Below are 19792 nucleotides of genomic sequence, written 5' to 3' on the forward strand. Positions count from 1 at the left end.
TTGAATACAGGTGTTAAGAACTGCTATGAGCTTATATTTGGCTGAACTTTCTGAAGAAACAGGTTTCATTTCATTTTCTAAATATCCTGCATCCTATTCAGTTGATTTCTTTATTTAAATGAACTATAAGGCTTAGAAAACCAAAATCATTCTGTTTGTCTGTAATAGTTATTTTATATAGTTGTATTCACGTACTCAAGAATGTAATACTAATGGGTATTGATAATAAGAGTGCTATTGTATACCCTTGACCGAAGAACGGTACACTCCTTCTATCTGGGATGATCATCCTCTTCCACCGAGCGTGCAGCTTCGGGAGGGACGCACATGGAGCGGTGAGGGAGGAAGGGGACACCCGCCTAGCCAGCCAGATCAGCCGAATCAACCCTGGTGATCAATGGGGTGACAGATGTCGCAGCCAGATCGCCCTCACGTGTGTGCCTCAAGGCCTAGAAGAACCAGATTCCTTGAGAATAAGGGCTCTAAGAAGCAAGGAACCTTGAAAGTTGGGCTAACAAGTTGAAGCTAGGTCTGGACGACTATAGACTACCGTATTTTTCGCTCAATAGGACGCACCGGACCATAGGACGCACCTTGTTTTAGAGGGGGAGAACAAGAAAAAAAAAATCTCCCCCTCTCTGCCCAGCGCCCCTTCAGCAAAGCGGCAGGAGGCACTGCGCAGAGAGGGGGATAATTTTTCCCCCTTGTTCTCCCCCTCTAAAACAAGGTGCCATTCAGGGTGCATTCAGTCGCCTTCAGGCAGCTACCTTGGAAGCCTGGAGAGCGAGAGGGGTCGGTGTGCACGGACCCCTCTCACTCTCCAGGCTTCAGGTTCCTTTCGACCTGCTCTTTGGGGCTGGTGGGGGAAAGCCCACCGCCAGTCCCAAAGAGCAGGTCGGGGAGCAGCGGAAGGGCACGCAGCCTTCCGCTGCTCCCCGAGCTTGTGGGGCTGGTGGGGGGGGAGCGCTGCTTTCCCCCACTGCCAGCCCCAAAGAGCAGGTCGGGGAGCAGCGGAAAGGCACAAAGCCTTCCCGCTGCTCTGCGAGCTTCTCGAGGCTGCCGGGGAAGCCCGGGGCTATGGCCTCTTTAGCCCCGTGACCCTCTCCCGGCTGGAGAGGTGGTGCGCGGCTAAAGAGACTAGCCACGTCAGTCCCTTCTCCCTCCTGAAGAAAAGCCGACAAGAGCAGCACGGAGCTTGTGTGCAGCTTTTGGGGGCTTTTCCTGCCTGCCTCCCCCCGCATTCGCTCCATAGGACGCACACACATTTCCCCTTCATTTTTGGAGGGGAAAAAGTGCTTCCTATAGAGCGAAAAATACGGTACATCATGCTCCATTTGAAAACTGATAGTTGTGGAACAATATTGATTCTCAGCTGTGTGCAACCCAGTTTCTGGTTGCTTCCCTGGCTGTCACCTACTAATACCTTGCTCTTGAACTACAGTACTCTGCTGTGTTTGACCTTGGCTTTGTTTCATGATTCTGCTATTGGACCATGCCCACTTTTGGGCTGCCTCACTGTGGACTGCTCAACCTTGACTCATTCTTAAGACCTTGTGTATTTGAATTGCCTTGTTACCCAGCTGCTACCTTGGAACTCCAGGGTTTGGCCAGGCCTTGTCCTGGGAATGTAACATCCCTGGGCTTTTTTGGCTCAGGGGCCAAGCCAGGACCAGACCATTACATGTGGATGGGTACATAATCTTAACTGAATTGAAACTTGGAGGAGTGTCACACAAAGGCTGAATTGCAGTAGGTGCATTCATTGAGCTGGTTACTTGAACAAGGTCTAAAATAATTTCATTTTTCCCATTCACCTTGTAATATGGTATTTCCTTGTCTTATGATTCACTCTCCACCGTGGGAATCTTCTTAGCAATTGCAGGAGGACCTGTGCATGTCCATGTGCATGCATGCATGCGTTGGCAATGACTTATTTGTTTAACTGTGCACATTTAAGTATCTTTACATTTTGTGTGGCTATGCAACTCTTGCTTCAGACTAATACTTCAGAGATGTTTAAAAATACAGCCCCTGCTCTTTTTTAATGAAACTTTTTCATGACTCTAGAGTCAACGCAAGGCAACACAAGAGGGTGCTATATTTCTATTAACACAAGAGGAGAAAGCAGAAGCAGTTATTAACACCCTGCATTACTCCTCTCCTCCAAGTCACTCTCTTGTTCCTATTTTTTTTAGTTAAGTAGGTGGTACACTAGGTAACTTGGAGTATGGAGTACATTAAGGTAGAAGATGACACAAGCAGAGCAACCATTTAACAGTTGTTTATGGCACAAGCATCTGGGTGATATTTGATTAAGTCATATATGGAATGGACTTAAAGGTCAGTCATGACTATCTTAAGTCCATTGATTTCAGTGGATCTACTCAGAGTATGACGTAGTTGGCTATAGCAGGCTGTACTTGGAAATGATTTAAGACTACAGCTAGAATTTAATTTAAATTTAAGCAATACATAGAGTAACTCCAAAAGGCCCTATCACAGAAAAATGTGACATTTAAGAGTGAATTTGCGGGTTCTCAACCCAACTTGGATGAACAGCATTTTTAATTTCTGTCCTAAGTATACTTTATTGGAAGCAAATACTTGATTTACAGTTACAATCGAAATTATTCAACCCCCATTGCAAATCAGCTTTATTATCAAATTTTACAGACTTTCAGCTGCTTGCAATGAGCAAATCAAACAAAAGCAATTGAAATAGCTCAACACAATGGATACTTAAAGTGATTTCCCCTAAATCAGCTGAAAATACAACTCATACTGGCTTCTCCAGTCTCACTATTATTTCACCCCCTGAATAGAATCCTTCACAGCAGCACAAATACAGCAGGTGTGGTCTCAAGCACACTTGATGCAACTAATCAAGGGCTTCATTAGTTGCACCAGGTGTGCTTGAGGTGGAACACAGCAAACCCCTAGTCAGCTCAGGTATTTCATGAGTGTCAAATTTGGCTGCATGTTAGAAATATGACTAAGTCAAGAGAATGGTCCAGGAAGGTAAGGGAAGAGATAATTGCCCTTTACAAATAAGGAGCAGGATACAAAAAGATAGTGAAGGCACTGAATGTTCCTAGAGACACCATTGGAAGTGTAGTTCGCAAGTTCAAAGTTAAAGGAACAGTGGTTACGCTACCTCAGGCATAAGGCAAACTCGGCCCTCCAGATGTTTTGGGACTACAGTTCTCATCATCCCTGACCACTGGTCCTGTTAACTAGGGATCATGGGAGTTATAGTCCCAAAACATTTGAAGGGCCGAGTTTGCCTATGCCTGCACTACCTGGACGGGGCACAAAAAGGAAGCTACAGTAAGTGCAGCCAACTTACTTAAAGATAAATGCATTCAGGGCTGAGATGTTTGACAAACTTCACAAGATAGATAATAGCCAAAAGATGCAATCCTAACCTGTCCCTGCAATGGGATGAGCTCCTGTAGCTCGGTCCCTGCTCCTGCCAACCTAGCAGTTCGAAAGCACATAAAAGTGCAAGTAGATAAATAGATACCGCTCCGGCCGGAAGGTAAACGGCGTTTCCATGCGCTGCTTTGGTTCTCCAGAAGCAGCTTAGTCATGCTGGCCACATGACCCGGAAGCTGTATGCCAGCTCCCTCGGCCAGTAAAGTGAGATGAGCGTCGCAACCCCAGAGTTGTCCGCAACTGGACCAAACAGTCATGGGTCCCTTTACCTTTTTACTTTTGAGTAGACATGGCTAGGATTGCAGCCTAATCTGCAACATTGGTCACCCATAACTAGGGCCAACACAAACTTAAGGAATGGGAATTTGGGATAAAAGAGAAGACACTTGAGCTGAATGAATTACTGTTGCTAGGCATCTTTCTTGTGTAGAGGTTCTTTTGCTCAGACAGACAAATACTGAAGTATAGCAACCCACAAATATTCTAGTAAGCCATCCAGCCTATATATACATAGTGTTGCAGGGTGACAGCAGGGGGCCTAGCAAGGTTTTCACTTGGAAGAAATTATTACTTCTTATAGACTAGCAGACAACTAGAAGCGTACGTTAACCAATGCCACACATTTGAAGTTTAAGATGGATTTTTCCTTTCTTTGAAGCTTAAGTGGCTAATTTGGTCTGACAATTCTCAGCTTAGTGTTTTTTTTTTTTTTTGTTATTTTCATAGTTCAACTATAAAGAAAATTTGTGGTCATACACATTTTCATTGTTGGGTAGTAATCACCACCAGTGGTTTCCATCATCACATCTGCATCGCACCCCCTTATCTGTTTCTAGAGAACTAATCTCATGAACAATCAATTGCCTTTTTGCATTTCACATCAGGACAGCTAATAACATTATACAAATTATGTAACTGAGGGCATCCCCACAGCCACAAGAAGTATAGGTAAAGGTACCACTGCCCATATGGGCCAGTCTTGCCAGACTCTAGGGTTGTGCGCTCATCTCACTCTATAGGCCGGGAGCCAGCGCTGTCCGCAGACACTTCCGGGTCACGTGGCCAGCGTGACAAGCTGCATCTGGCGAGCCAGCGCAGCACACGGAACACCGTTTACCTTCCCGCTAGTAAGCGGTCCCTACTTATCTACTTGCACCCGGGAGTGCTTTCAAACTGCTAGGTTGGCAGGCGCTGGGACCAAACGACGGGAGCGCACCCCGTTACGGGGATTCGAACCACCGACCATGCGATCGGCAAGTCCTAGGCGCTGAGGTTTTACCCACAGCACCACCCGCGTCCCTACAAGAAGTATATGTGTTCACAAAGAACAAAACCAGGAACATGAATCAAGCTGAAATGCATTTTTTTAAAATTAAAACGAGAAAAATAGCAAGCAGTTTGTTATGTGGGTCAATTGGTTCTAAATTTCTTCCTTCCAGCACAGTTAACTGGCATTTTGGGTTATGGCAGTGGCAGCAGAAGCTTCTTGCCAGCAGCAGTTGTCATGTACTTGTAGACTTCAGTAGCAACACCCATTTGTTAGCACTTGCCTGGTGCAAGCATGTGTGCCTAGAACTGCACTACACAGAATGTCTGCAAACCAGTGTCTTGGAATGCTGATTAGGGTGAATTCTTCTGCACCACAATTTCTCACCCAAATTGCCTCCCCCCCCCCAGTAGTTGGATTTATTTCTGATCTTGATGCCAAGCAGGAGTAATGTGGCTGGAAGGAATCAGTTGTGAGGGGAAAGCAGTGAGAGGCAGAAAGGTTTGACACCCCTTACTTGACTTATAATCACTTCTCTGACTTGCCACTTTACTCTTACCATAACCTGTGCTCTAAGACATGGGTCATAAATGTTATGTTTGACTTTGGCACCCATATAATTGGTCATGAGCAGTGTAGTAGCATTACACCTGTTGTCTCCAGTGTTGCCTGCTCATCCTTTAAAAAATACTAAATATCAAAATGCTTATGAAGCTGACATCATCCCACAATTGCATGCAGTAGTCTGCCTTTATCCTCTTAACCCCACCTCTCAATGCTCCGAGGTCTTTGGAAATTAAGTCATGCCAATAGCCTTTTGAGTCCCAGTAAGAGAGTCTGTGGTCTTTGGCTAAGTTAGGAGTAAACATTCCTTCTGACCTTGAATGCATTTAATAGTAACAGACTTCACCATGGCTAAATCATATCTTATTGTTTCCTTTAAAAGTATTTTCTTCTTTGTCTGAAATTAACACCACATTAAGGTGGAATAATATATGAAAAATTGAATTACATGAAAAACCTCCCTTGTACCCTCACTTTTCGAAAGAAAAAATCAAGGGTAACATCTTTTGGTGGGATTTTATTGAATATATATAAAGGGAAATTTACATTGGCCTTTTCCACAAGTCTCTCAAGAAATTTGCGATAAGTAACGTCTAATTGGTTGAAAATATTTCATAATGTAATATAGAGCCTTTTATTTTTGGTACTCCTTGTGCCTCTGATAGTTTCAGTTATAGATTTATGTTTCTGTATATCTTGTAAGTATGTGTGCCACACCTCTTGTTCTCCCATTTCTTATGATTATACTCTCCACTTACCTGTCTGTATCTTATCACAAGCATCCAGATAACCTGCTTTATTATTTTTTCTTGTGTTTGTAACATCTCATGCCAGCCTTGGTTTGGTTTAGTTTTTGTGTTTGTCTCAGGAAGTTCTATTTTGTTAGTATAGTAATATGGATAACATTTAATAAAACTAGAAAGATGTTGATGAGTAAAGCTGTTGTATTTGAGCTCTGCAGTATATTCTAATTCTAGAGTGTTTATGTTTTGAATAGTTTTAAAGTCAGTTGGCTCAGCAGTGTTAATTGCAACTTGCAGGCATGTAGCATATCTTTATTATCTGTTTTACTTTCATGCGCCCTTAAAAGCCAAATAGAATCATAGAATTGTAGCGTTGGAAGGGACCACAAGGACCATCTAGTCCAACCCTTGCAATGCAATAATATTTTTCCCAACATAGGGTTTGATCCCATGACCCTGAGATTAAGAGTCTCATGATCTACCAACTGAGCTATGCCAGCTGCATATTTTAATTGGAGAACAGACGCTGGGAAAGTAGTTGTTTTGGCTCAACATTTAGCTGATAAGGAATGCTTAGCTGCCTCATCTTGCCTGAAGTACAGTGATAGACCATGAGGATTCCCTGGGAACTTTTGTTGTTTTTAATTTATTTTTGCTTTTAACTTTTTAATTTTTTAAAATGATTTTACTCTGTAGTTTTTATATAAACTGCTGGAACATATTTTTGATACAGTGGTATATAAATAATTTTTATAAATAATAATTCAAAAAACAAAATGCTGATGGTCCAGAAAAGCTGAAAGGTGATCAGTAAGGAAATTCTTTCCAAATGTAACTAAGCCTCTGCTGCATGCTTGTCCTCCAGAACAATATGAATTTCTAAAATAGTATATTACTGCACATCACGCAGCATATGAAAAAAGGAACTGTGCCAGTTTTGAGTATTAGCATTGCCCTTTTAATCTCCCCACACCCCCATACACAGGCATCATTGGGCCAGTATTCCTCAGAATTCTTGCGACTAACTGCTTTAATACTGCCTTGGTGCAAAAGAGGCCATTATACTCTTTAGTACCTAAGGAGTATCCTGCAGCTGAAGTATGGGGGAAGGTTGCCTATCTGAAGGTGTCTGTCTGCCTACTCATGAAAATAATGATTTTGATGTGGAGTGTTTTTAAACAAGGTACCTCCCAAGTGAAGTTGACATGGTACAAGAAGTGAGAAGACTTCACCATGTAGCCTCAGTGGATAGAAGTGCCTTTTACTGACTGACTGGTTCAACAGCTGTGGTCATTCCTGGACTTTTTCAGTACTTGCCACAGTAGCTGCTTTTAGTACTGTGCAGTACATTGCAACATGATTGCTCCAGGAGTGAGACTTTTGTTAGAATATAACACCTGTGCTCAGAGATCCGCACCGGCTGCCAATTTGCTCCTAGGCCAAGTTCAAGGTGTTACTATAAGTATATAAAGCCCTTAACAACTTGGGACATGTTTATTTATGGGATCGCCTTACCTTACATGTGTCCACTCAACCACTTTCATCAGCGGAATTGGCACTACCTTCAGGTGCTGCAGGGGATGTGGGTGGTGCTGTGGGTTAAACCACAGAGCCTAGGACTTGCCGATCAGAAGGTCGGCGGTTCGAATCCCCGCGCCGGGGTGAGCTCCCATTGTTCGGTCCCTGCTCCTGCCACCCTAGCAGTTCGAAAGCACATCAAAGTGCAAGTAGATAAATAGGTACTGCTCCGGTGGGAAGGTAAACACAGTTTCTGTGTGCTGCTCTGGTTCGCCAGAAGCAGCTTAGTCATGCTGGCCACATGACCTGGAAGCTGTCTGCAGGCAAACGCCAGCTCCCTCGGCCTATAAAGCGAGATGAGCGCGCAACCCCAGAGTCGGTCACGACTGGACCTAATGGTCAGGATTCCCTTTACCTTTACAGGTGCCACATAATACCTGTTTTGCATTTGTAAGAACTTGATAATTTAGTGTAGCAGTTCCTGAACTTTGGAACTCCCTGTCTGTTGAGATCAAGCAGGCAGCCTTCACTGTACTGTAATATTTTTGACACCTGCTAAAAACATTTATGTTTAGACAGACCTACCCAGATGCTTAGAAAGTTGGGATAATTTTAATCTGTTTTAGTATTTTAACTTTTGAATGTTTTAAAGTATGGTTGTGAATCTTTCTTGATTTTACTGTTTTATCTTTTGTAAACTGCTTTGAGGTTTTTTTACAATCAAGCAGTGTGTAAATTTTATCAAGTAAATATAGTCAATTCATGCACGTTACAACTTGCCATTAGTACACTGGATCACAAGCCAAGATAGAACCAGAGCAGTCCTTTACTGGTGGCATCAGCTTTGTTAGAACACTTGAGAGTTAACAAGTTTAATCAGAAAGGCTTTCACACCATGTCAAGATCCTGTTGCAAGCAATGTGAGTTTACTTGCTGTTTTTCAAGTTGCCTGTAGGAAGATGAGGAATGTGCAATCTTTGCTAGAAGAAATATCCCAAGCTACAAAAATGGTAATTTTTTTTGTTCAAATAGGCAAAAAAAAATGCACAGATATGACCTCCAGCTTTTCTGCATGCTAGAAAACTGGTTCATCTTACTCAAGTGTTTCAGGCAGCTGGTTTGCTGAGCTCTAGATCAAAATATCAGTCTTTTAAGGCATGGTTAATAGTTTGACTGGGAACAATTCCAGAAATGCAAAACCTCTAACCCAGCCATTTATCTATTTGAAACATGAGATTCTATGGGTGGAGTCTAGCTTTCTTTTAAATAGTCTGCTGTATAATTCAAGGCAACCATATAGCTGTCTGTAGGCAATTGCATCAGACACTGCAACCGAATGTTATTAAAATGGAGATGAAGGAGTTTGTGCTAATGGAAGACAAGAAGTATTCAGAACCCACACAAAAACGTGGGAAACATGCTTTTGTTTAAAAACAAGTATATACTTGCAAATCCTATTTCACTAGAGCTAACAGAGCAATGGGTTGAATGTTTACATGCGGAAGGATAAGGCACAGTAGAACATGGCTGCTTAAGGCAGAAGTTCTCTCAAACTTTCTACTCACAGGGCCCACTTGAGATGGCTAAAATTTATTAAGGCCCATTAGTCTCAAAATGGTGGTACAGAGGTAGAGCACAAAATGGAGATAAAATTTGACATAATCAGATAGCAATTGCTGACATTACTTTCTAATGATATCTGTTCCATCTTTGGAAATTGCTAAGTTCTTCATCACAAATTTTGCTTGTGTGAAGGAGTTCCATAGTTCAGCTTTCCTCAAGCTAAGTACAGAGGTTTCCTGTAGAGGTATATATCCAGATATTTTTACTCATGTCCTGTAATTTCTTCCATACCCTTTTCAAACTAAATTTGTACCTAATTCCCACCCCAAATTTATTTCATCCATCATCATTGGTCCTTTTGCATTCACTTGTTACTCCTATAAAAGCTTTTACATTATTTGGCTAGGTCACTTTCCAGTTCACATGAGGAAGCTGTTTTTCCATGTTCCTAGGGTCAGAAAAGAGACATCTGCCCATAGATATCAATGGAAATTAAATAATTTTATGTATATGGAATTAAAGAATTTAATGTAGTGTGCCCACATCCACAGTCTCCCCCCATGCTGACGGACTGTTGGGGAGTGGGAAGAATTAGGGCTGTGGAATGGGGAGTTTGGGACCTTCAATAGAAGCATTGCAACCTTTTGTTGCAAGAGCTCACTTGCCTATATAGTAGTAGCTGTATGTTGTCCATGGTTTGAGCAGATTTGGCTACAAAAGTAAGGGAAAGCTTGAATTAGTATTGGCAGACTCAAGGTTAGTTTGTTATTTTTAAGTGTCCTAAGCGGGACAGCTTCCCAAATACATCCATACGTTAAATTGTTTAATTTCTGCATCTGGGAATGACATAGAAACCCCTCAAAATGTTGATTGACTGTTAGAGGAGGGTGATAAAAATGGTGGTCAGGGTGTGGAACGGTGTTATTCATTTTAAAATATTTTTCTATTGCCTTTCGTTTAAAAACCACAAAGTGATGTACAGCACAAGGTAAAAACTGGAATATTAGCATCTATACAATAATCTTTTAAAAAAGGGAAAACGGGAAAAACAGTAATCGAAAGCAAACAGATTAAGAAGAGATTGGTATTAACTGCCAGCAAAGGCTTGGAAGAATAAATGAGATTTCAGCAGGTGCATAAATATAATCAGTGTGAGTGCCTGCCATAATTCAGAGGAGAGATGATTCCATTAAGAGGCCACCACAGTAGAAAAGCCCCACCTCGTTACTACAAGATGGATCCCTGCTGACGACTGTGCAACCATACTGTCCATACTACTTCACTACTTTTATTAGCTGTGTGAGATTACTACACTAATAGATAGATTCCCAAAAAGAACAGTAGCAATAATTTCCATACATACAGGTGTAGAATAGATGCATGGTTGGGAAGCCCCAGGTTTTTTAGAAAGGGAGGTCAGAGATTCTCCAACTTCTTACCACAAGGGTGAGACTGCTGAAAATTACTGGGAGTCACAAAATGGTGAAGGGGCAGAGCCAATCACAAAATGGTGGTACATGGAGGCAAAGTTTGGCATAATTAGCTGCCAATTACTGACATATTCTACTAATATATAATTCATAACTGGGAATTGCTAAATTCATTGTCAAAATGTTTTGCTTGTGGCAAGGAGTTCCATAGCTTAGCTTTCCTCAACCTAAGTATAAAATTTGCTCTGGAGGTATTGTGAGTCAGCACCTACATTTTAGGCAAAATATTCTAATCCAGAGGTTCCAAGTGCAGAAGCCTTTTAAAAATATTTTTTTCTCTTTCCGGCACCACATAGCTCTGAATGCCCCCCCCCCCCAAATATTCTGTAATTCCCCCCCCATTCTTCTTTCTCAGTCAACTTGTGCCTTATTCCTACTCCCCTGCCCCCCACCCAGCCCCTGCTGTCCCCCACCCAACCCCTGCTTGTTTCTTTTATCCTTTCTCACTGGGCCTTTTTATATTCACTTATGTTTTTTTTTAAAAAAATAATATTTATTACTTTTAAAACTTACAAAAAGGAAAGAGAAGAAAAGAGACAAAAAGAAAAACAATAACAAGAAAGGGAAAAAACAATACAATACAATATATAAACAATACATAACACAACATTAACCTAAACAAAACAAAACAAAAACAATTTAAAAACATACATTATACCATTTCAGTAGTCTATCTTTCATACCCTTGTTTCATCGACCTCCTCTCACCTCCCTTTTTGTATTCCACTTCTATTAATTGTTTCAGCAATTCCTTTCCATCTTTCTCTATTTTCTGTCATATAAATATCTTAACTTATTTTTACCCTTATTTTCCATTAATACTATAATGCTTATTTATGCTTAACTCCTTATAACATTTCAGCTAAAGTCATAAGATCTCATTCCAACATTTTTCTAACACTCAGTAATTTTACAATATTTCTATTTCTGAAAATAAACTTTAAAACTTTTTCCAATCTTCTTCCACCATCTCTTCTCCCTGGTCTCGGATACTGCCAGTCATTCGTCAATTCCAAATAGTCCATCAACCTGGTGATCTTCTGTCCGAGGCTCTTAACTCTTTTCCAAGTCCCTTCTGCAGGTCTTCTTCATATTTATACTTGCACTTTACTTTGTCTTCTACTGATCTTGTTCTTATTTTCCTTCCTTTGATACTGAAGAGCAGATCTCGGGGAAGCTCCAACCTAGCAATGCTTTTATTCCTTCTCGACAGGTCAACCAAATCTCCATGGTTAAATCTAAAATCCATTAGGTATTTCAGGACATGTTTCAAAATTCCTCCAAATCCAAAGGCCCCCACAGCTCCAATCTCCTCACGACCCAAGTCCAAATCCCAAAAGTCAGTAAATCCCTGCTTGAAGGGATCTATCCAACTTTCCTTCTCCAGTCCAGGCAGGGCTCCGATCCTCAAAATGTGCCTTTTTCTAAATTCAATCATAGAAGGCCTCAAGTTATAGTCCTCAATTTGCCTCTGTAAGGCTGGGGCTCCCACTTGTATTACTTTAGGTTCAACAACAGCAACTTTCTCCTTCGCCTTCTCGACAATTTGCCCTGCCAAAGTAGATTCATGTATCAGATCCTGAATAATTTCTGTATTGATGTTCACTTTTTGTCTCAAATTAGTCACTTTTTGTCCCAGGTTAGTCACTTTTTGTCCCAAGTTATCAATTTTAGTAGTCATAACATCTGTCTTCTTGTGGAGTTGTTCCAACGAGTGACTTATCTTGCATAATGCAATCACTAAAGCTTCTTCTGTCGACATTCTCAAATAGTCCAAGGTCAATCCCTGATTCTCACAGTCTCTTATCTTGCAGCTGGTTCCCCCAGCTCAGCTCTTATAACAGTTTCAAAGGCTCCCTCTAGAGGAAAACAGTTTCTATTTGTGTCAATCCTTTTAAGCACAGTTCAAACAGTAAATATAGTTTCAATTTTCAGTTACTTTTCCTCCTTTTTAAACGCAGAAGAGGACAATGGAAACAATATATTTCTCTTATTTAGCTAACTGTCAAGATACGTTCTATTCACAGGCAATGAACTTCAAAACGTCAGTCTTATTGGCAGCCCCTTTCCAGGTTCAGAGCAGTGGTGATTTAATTTTCAACACTCTCCTGCAGGCTTGTGCGATCCAAAATTTCCCCCCTCTTCTCCTGCTTCCAAGGGGGGTTTAATAGTTTTAATCAATGGAAGTTTAATCCTTTGCGGAAGACTTTCCAAGACCTTAGCTTGCAGCGTCTTTGCTTCAATCTATTTACAAAAGGGGAAGGCGGACTTCCTGTTTGAAACCTTCCCGTTTCGGTGCCAAATTAAGACATTTATAGATCCAATTTTCCGTTCTACTCACGGGTAGTTGTTTAAAATCGAATTGTCCACAGGAAAAAGTCAGCGCTCTCCGGCAACAGCAATGCAGCTTCACTCCGTGAAAGAAGCAATCAATTCGAAGCACCGCGCCGCTCACCCCACGTTGCTCCGGATCCCCGAAACCGGGTCTCCCCGCGAGTAGGGGAGGCACAAAAGGTGCCAGCCGAATCCCAGGTTCACAGGCTTCTCCCGCCTGTGATTTTTAGTGGATCTCCGCCTTCGCCGTGGCGGCCAGACCCTGTTTCCACGGAGTAAATTCCTCCCGATCAGAGGAATTCCGCCATTGCCAGAGGCGCTAACCTGGAAGTCGTCTACCCTTTTTATATTCACTTATAACAGGTTCCCTCTCTTTTCCAATTCATTTCTTTTCCCTTTTTATTATTATTAATAATATATTATATCATTTTTTAATTTGCTTCAACACCACCTCTTGCCCTTTCCTCTCAGAGGAGGGAGACCTTACTTCCCTTCCCCTCTTTACCAGGCAACCTTTACTCAGCATGCAAGAAGATGCTGTTCCTGGCATTGCTCCTACTAGAAGGCCATAGCATGACTGGAAGGAGGCACTGCCTTGGCACAGAAGCCCATCTGAAAGTCTTGGCCCAAGGCCCACTCTTTGAAAAACACTGGTCTAAATTGCTTGAGAAACACTGAAGGAGAGATAACAGGATGCATCCTGATCTTTGTCATATTACCTAACAGTACCCTTGCAGCTGTAGGCTAGAAAGGCTATTATTACCCCTCAAGGTGATTTGCATAGCTGAAGGCTAGTTGGCATTGTTATTCCATTTACCCATTATTACCCCCCAGTTCACTAGCCGGGATGGTTTGCCAACATCCTCCATATACCCTTTGCTTGCTTGTTAATTCATATGTTTAGAAAACTTTAACCAGAAGGTAAGCTTTCAATACTAGGTAAGACTGTTTTGTATCTCATGTTTTATTTCTAATTTCTGTTATGCAAAATACTTGTTTCATATAGTACCTGAGCACCTTCTCTTTGGGGATTTTTTTTTTATTACTTGCATGATGCTAAAAAGATTATTCTGAACTACTTTACTAATGTAGACCCTTGAAATGTGCATAGGCCAATAATACTACCAGTGAAGTCATATATCTTTTTCCAGTTACTTTTGAAATACAGTCTTCTGTCTATCAATCTTGTGGACATATTCCTCTCTCCCCCCATTTCAGAAACATGTATGCTGCTTCAGTCTCCTATCTGGTACAGTGAACCATCTGCAACAGCTCTCTGACTCCTTTGTAGGATGCATAGTTGAGCAGCCTACTTCTGTATGCATCTACCGTATTTTTCCTTTTCATATAGCTCATGTTGCCTGTTTTCTTCTACACAGCTTTTTCCTTTCTGCCTGAACATGTCTCAGCAATTACTGTTTTCATGTCTTGTGATCAGAAAAGCATCTTCTTTTGTCTGTGTCAGGCACTGGCTGCTCTTTAGGGAGAGCTCTTATTTGTAGTGTTGTGGGCCATAAGTACCATGTGTGGCATTTTCTGGGAGCGACTCTCCCTCCCTTCTGCCTTATGGGTAATAATGCACTCTCTCTGAGGCAATCTGTAAAGAGAAGAATTGAGGGAAAGTGCCATGTTTCTAGAGTTTTCTACTGGCTTGTGGTTGATTTAAAAAAACAAAAAACAACTCTTCTCCCACATCCTTCTGTTTCTTTCTAGGCTTTGTTTTCATGGTTTTCAACCCCCACTTCATCTTTTACCACTTGGGTTCTTCAGACTGCTACTGATTAACATCTCTGACTTTAGCCCTCTATTTCCGCCTTCCTGCCTGTCCTTCCCATTTCATTGTTGTTTTTCTGCAGCCTACACTCTCAAATAGCCACACCCCAGGAAAAGCAATTGGCTAATCCTGCAGTAGGCCATGCATTTTAATGGCCTTTTATTACAGGATAAGTCACTTCATTCACTGATTGCAGCAGGGGTTTTTTCAGTTGCCTTAGCTTGAAGCATGAAAAGCTTCCTTGCTTTCAACAACATAGAATGCTTTCCATTCTTTTTGGGACTTAGCATGCAAGATCATTCCAAATGGGGGAAGATCAAGCTCCAATATTTCTTCCACTTTCCTAATTTAAAATACTTAAAGGATATGTTTACCATAGTGAGATAAATCTGCTGTTTGCCTTTGAGTTCAAAACAACATGAACTACCTGAGAGGGCTCCCCAATTAGTCTTTGTTTTTACTGGCACCTAAAAGCCCTTTGCTTTAGCTCAGTAAAGCATTTTGTTGTTTTAGAAGAGCAGAACTTGAGGCCTCATCTAGCTATTGCTGCTATTAAATTACTAGCTGATATGTGACCAAATCCTCCCTCCAGGGACTGAATGTGTCACTTTGGCTATGTGCCCAGCCACCATCAGCGCCATTGCACTCCCAGAGCCAGGACGTCTTTCCCACAGAGAATCAAACTGTATACCAGTTGTATTTGTTTGGGAATGTTGTTCTTGATATGAATAACACTGAAGCAGAGCTGCCAGTGAAATAAAGCCACACGGGCAGCCTCCATAGTGGACTCTCTCTCTCTCTCTTTCTTGGCTTCTGAATCATTAAAACTTTAATGCACCAAGAGTAAATAAGAGCTACATGTGCAGTTTGCAAAATGCTCCTCTGTATTAGACAGGGCAAGGCAAAAGAAGCTTTGTCTACAGCACTGACACTGCTGCTAGCAGCCATTTTGGTGTTAATATGGGTGTGCAGTCCGCTGGGAGCAATTGTGCTTGGAACGTGTGTCCAGTCCAATACAAATTAAATATCTGTTTAAAGTTCATAAAATGAATTCATGGTGCAAAAAATAGCCACATTCCCATAATAATCTTTCCCCCTCAGGATGTAATAATTCAAGTAAATATTAGTTGCTCATTTCTCATTGTTAGAAAAGCACCATTGCAGTTTTACAAGTGGTGATTACATATAAATGCTAAGCCAAAGCTATGTTTTAGTAAGCCACACTGTGCATGTAGCTTGTGCACTTTCTGTTTCACCCCTTCCTTTGTACAAGTGGGTAAACAAACCACCAAGGGCTTAGTGTGACGTCTGAACCCAAATGTACTTTGTTTCGCCAGAACAAACCCTGATCTCCAGCTAGCCTTAAACCATGATTTGCTGTTAGCGATTGTGTGTGTTTTTTTAGGGCAAAAGCTACCCTAGGTACAGGTTTATACATGATGCTAAACAAACCCCCATCAAACCCCCCGTCATGGTTTGTTGACTTCCTAGTGGTGCATCAATAAAACTGCTAGCACATTTGCAAAACTAAACAGGGTCTGGTATGGATTTAAATTGGATGGGGGATAGTGTGTGGAGATTCCTGCAACCTTAAGTATTCTTTCCAACTCTACAATTCTATGATTCATACAAAGGGGAGGAGCAAAGCACTCAGAACGCACAGCTCATGCACCAAGTGGCTTACAAAACTATTGTTTATGGCAGAGGTGGAAAACCTGTTGCCTTCAGGCATTGTTGGAATACACCTCACACAATCATCCCTGACCACTGGCTTTGCTGCCTGAAGCTGATGGGACTTGTAATCCAGTAGCAACTGGAAGGCCACAGGTTCCCCACATGCCTAGTATGTGGCTTAGCATTCCATGTTAGCATCAGACTTCCAAGACATTTGCCTATTGATTCGTGCCCCCCCCATTCTTGAAATGTCATATATTATTGAAACAACTGCACACTAAAGCTGTAGCTAAGTATTTCCAAGAAATGTGTTATACTACATGAGCAGCATTGTCTTGTACTGCAGAACTAAAGGAATATTCTTTCCTTTCTCTACCTGCAATGATTTGATCCCTTTGGTTTGCATGTTTTACTGTTTGGATCCCCCCCCGCCCCCCATCTACCACCAGGAAGCACACTTTATAATTGTCCATTACTGTACAGTGTTGGTTGTCTAATGTCTATGTTCAGGCTCTCCCATTACATGGATAGAACGTTACTGTGCTTTCAGTCTCTCCCTATCTAAGAGCGAGTGTATTTATTTGTTTATTATTTACATTTATATTCCTCCTTTCTTCTAACATGGAACACAAGGAAGCATACACATAGTTCCCTGGAGGCCTCCCAGGCAGGCATTGATCAGACCCAGTCCTGCTTAGCTTTAGCAAGGTGGTGCCCTCCTATTCCTTCAGACCATAACCATACCTTCAAACTTCAGTCCTGTACTCTCCAGTATAGCAGCCATTTGAAAACGCGACAGCTGTATGTGTTATATGTTGATTGTGGGAAGAGGCTGGTTGTGCTTTTTTGTCCTTTTTAGTGATCTTCACTGTCACAACACTCGTACCAGTTGACCATGTTGGGAAGAGGAGGTGAGGTAGAGCTAAAGGGGTTTTGGCAGGCTCTTCTTACGTTCTTGATTCTTATCTTAAAGTGTTTTTCTTAAAACAAAACAAATTCCTTCCAGTAGCACCTTAAAGACCAACTAAGTCAGTTCTTGGTATGAGCTTTCGTGTGCATGCACACTTCTTCAGATACACTGAAACAGAAGTTTCCAGACCCTTCTATATAGTGAGAAGGTGGGGAGGGGTATTACTCAGAAGGGTGGTGGGAATGGGTGATTGGCAGATAGCTGTGATGAGCCTGTTGAGGACTCTTAACGACTGCAATAGCTCATACCAAGAACTGACTTAGTTGGTCTTTAAGGTGCTACTGGAAGGAATTTGTTTTGTTTTGACTATGGCAGACCAACACGGCTACCTATCTGTAACTGTTTTTCTTAAGGTAGTGTTCTAAAACACGGCCAGATTTCTAACTATCTGATATAAACTCCTATTGGATTATCGTTTGATCTATAAAACCACTGGATACAAAGAATTACCAGAAGAATAATAAAGAATTCGGATTAAGTGTGTGGTCTTTTATTATTCAGTAGTTCCAAATACTGAATAATATCCCATAGATTAGCAGTACTATCAGGTGATTCCTTCTTTCTCCTGTAGGGAATGAATTTGATCCTGTGTGGGTTGTCACCACCCATTCCTTTGCATTTAGATTAGAAACATAGGTTTCTGTACTTTTATCTGGAGTTTCCAACAAGGTGCCCTCCAGATGTTGCTAGACTAATCATGATTCCTACTAGCTTGGATTAATGAAAGCTGGGGTCCAGGAACCTCTGAAGGGCACCACATTGGGTATCCTAAAATTATTAAAACAGTCTCTGAGACTCCTGGATATAAACATGCACAGAATCATAAAATTGCAGTGTTGGAAGGGATCCAAGGGTCATCTAGTCCAACCCCATGCAATGTAGGGATATCAACCAAAGCATCCAAGACAGATGGCCATCCAATCTCTGCTTAAAAACATCCAAAGAGGGAGAGTCTATAGTTTTCCAAGGGAGTCCCTTCCACTGTCAAACAGATCTTACTGTCAGAAAGTTCTTCCTGATGTTTAGTTGAAATCTTCCTTGTAACTTGAAGCCATTGGTTCGAGTCCTAACCTCAAGAGCAGGAGAAAACAAGCTTGCTCCATCTTCCACGTGACACCCCCTAAGCTACATGGCTTTCATATCTCCTGTCTCCTCTTTTCCAGGCTAAAAATACCCAGCTCCGTCAACTGTTCCTCATAAGACCTGGTTTCCAGACCCTTTATTAGATCGGTTGCCCTCCCGCCCACACGTTTCAGCTTACCGACACCCTCCTTAATTTGTGGAGCCCAGAACAGGACACAGCATTCCATGAGTATTCTGCTCTCAGATAGTAGAAAACCTAGTAGATTTGCTATTTCCAGCTCCCTCTTGCTGCAAAAATGGGGTTAAAAATTCCACCCCCACTGGTGTACAGCAAGCCCACAATTTACGCACATTTAACTTGTGCACATTTAACTTGGCAAAAAGGGGGTTAAAAAAGAGGTGGGGTTCCAGGAAAAATGACTTTAGCAATCCCACCCACCATTGAACCTAGTGTGTTTTAACTATATGGAATTTTGACTTTAGACACAATCCCTGGAACATAACCCCCACATAAGCTGTAGGCTTACTTTACTTCTCATTGTTGAATTTGCACATATGTAGACCTATTTCTAATATATTGTCACCTACAGAGTAGTAAACAATGTCCCCAAGTTTTAGCCACAATTTTTTTTTTAATGTTCACAAAAGATTTCACAAACAAAAAGATTCAATGAAATCTGTAGATTTTTAGCACTTGGGGGCCTTTTTGTTTCAGGCAATTGTGGTTTAAAAATGCCATATATGACACAGGGAAGCAGATAATGTGCCCTTCTGACACAATACACATGGCTTCATTGGGGGACATTTTACTGCCCTTAAACACTTTGGGATTTTGCTAGGGTTAGAAAAATTGCTCAGAAATTGCCTATCTTAGTTTCCACTGAAGATGGTTAAGTGGCATATATATTTCCCCTTTATTATATTGTTCAGTTCCTGCTGCATTTTGAAAATGGACAAAAACTGTGAAGGTACATTCTGAGTTTTGCTGCTCACCATCCTGAAAAACAGTGATTAGGTTTTGAAAGGCAAAAAGCTTCTGCCTCGCAGAAACTAGAATTTTGTATATCAAATCAGTATTAAACATAATTTGCTGGTATAGCCTGAAAAACAGCCTTGGTGAAGGACATACATCTTCTTAGTGGCATAAGCACTGAGTTTTCCTGTGAAGTGTAAAGATGATGGTTATCTTAGAAAAGCATGGCCACAGCATGAGGCAAGAGAGCCTAGGATTATTTCTTTGCCTTGGATTATGCACATGTGACTTAGTGAAATCCACAATCAAAAGGGGTGTGTGTGTGTGTGTCCGTGTCCATTCATCCCTCGGTCTTAACTTTGATTACATTACTGAGTGTTGAGATTGGGGCAGTTAAGAAATAG

At 41.5% G+C, this 19792-nt stretch overlaps 1 protein-coding gene across 4 annotated transcripts in view; it reads left to right on the top strand.

The window, feature by feature from the left end:
* Positions 1 to 19792, top strand: part of ZMYND8 (zinc finger MYND-type containing 8) — an 84204-nt gene that overhangs the window by 4748 nt on the left and 59664 nt on the right. The window contains exon 1 of one of the 4 annotated variants that reach the window (XM_081867528.1): positions 13751 to 13835. The exons of 2 other annotated variants lie outside the window; for them this stretch is intronic. The gene's annotated coding sequence lies outside the window, so the exon portion shown is untranslated. Of the gene's footprint in view, positions 1 to 13750; positions 13836 to 14184; positions 14232 to 19792 lie in introns of those variants that run through there. One more of the 4 variants, XM_081867532.1, reaches the window with a different exon arrangement.

This window comes from Podarcis erhardii, assembly GCF_964252035.2.
Source record: "Podarcis erhardii genome assembly, chromosome: 6".
Classification (NCBI taxonomy): Eukaryota; Metazoa; Chordata; class Lepidosauria; order Squamata; family Lacertidae; genus Podarcis; species Podarcis erhardii.